Source organism: Bombina bombina, chromosome 7 (assembly GCF_027579735.1).
Source record: "Bombina bombina isolate aBomBom1 chromosome 7, aBomBom1.pri, whole genome shotgun sequence".
NCBI lineage: Eukaryota > Metazoa > Chordata > Amphibia > Anura > Bombinatoridae > Bombina > Bombina bombina.
Genome location: NC_069505.1, coordinates 497,380,472 through 497,381,243, shown reverse-complemented (window position 1 = coordinate 497,381,243; position 772 = coordinate 497,380,472).

Here is a 772-nt window from a genome sequence, read left to right as displayed (position 1 = left end):
ACCTAAGTCCATCTAGTTCAACCTATACAAATTTAATTTACAAAAAAGGCTCCAGTTGAGCCATTAAAAGGTGACCCATTTAACACAAGCAATCAAAGCAATTCTGTTTCTAGACAGAAATGTATCCAAACCATTTTTTTTTTATTATTTTTTTTTTTGCATGAGAAGACATCATATAAAACTGTTTATTCATAAATATTTTCCAAAATGAAAATAGGTTACGAAAAATATTTTAAACCAGCTTTCCATACCATTAATTCCATAGGTACAGATAAGTATAGAGGAAGAGGAGGGGAAAAGGGCAAGGGGAAAAAAATAAAACACTTTAAACTTTGATGCACTTGTTATCAAAACAAAAAGGATCCAGTATCTGCCAAAAGGACAAAAAAATATAGAAAACAAAGTTTTTAAGGAGGAAAAAAAAATGGCAGCCAGTAGACACCCTTCTGGGTTAGAGACAAGATCTCCCTCCTGCAGAAACAGCCAGGAGGGTAACAACTTTTTCTTCCTCTTACAAAGACTTTTATGCACTTTTGTTCTTTAAGTTTACCCAAATACAAAAATTCACTGTCACGTCTTTTTAATCTTCTGCAGGAAGAGGCAGCACATGAGTCAAACCAGGTTTTTACGATCTCGATTCTCATCCTCTCTCCATCTCAATCCTATTTAAATTTAACTTTTTGTACCTGCATGCATTAAAGTGTTTGAATGTCCTCCCTTCTCCCAACTTCACTTGGGAATGGGGCATTGTAGATTCACCCACCCCTTCCTG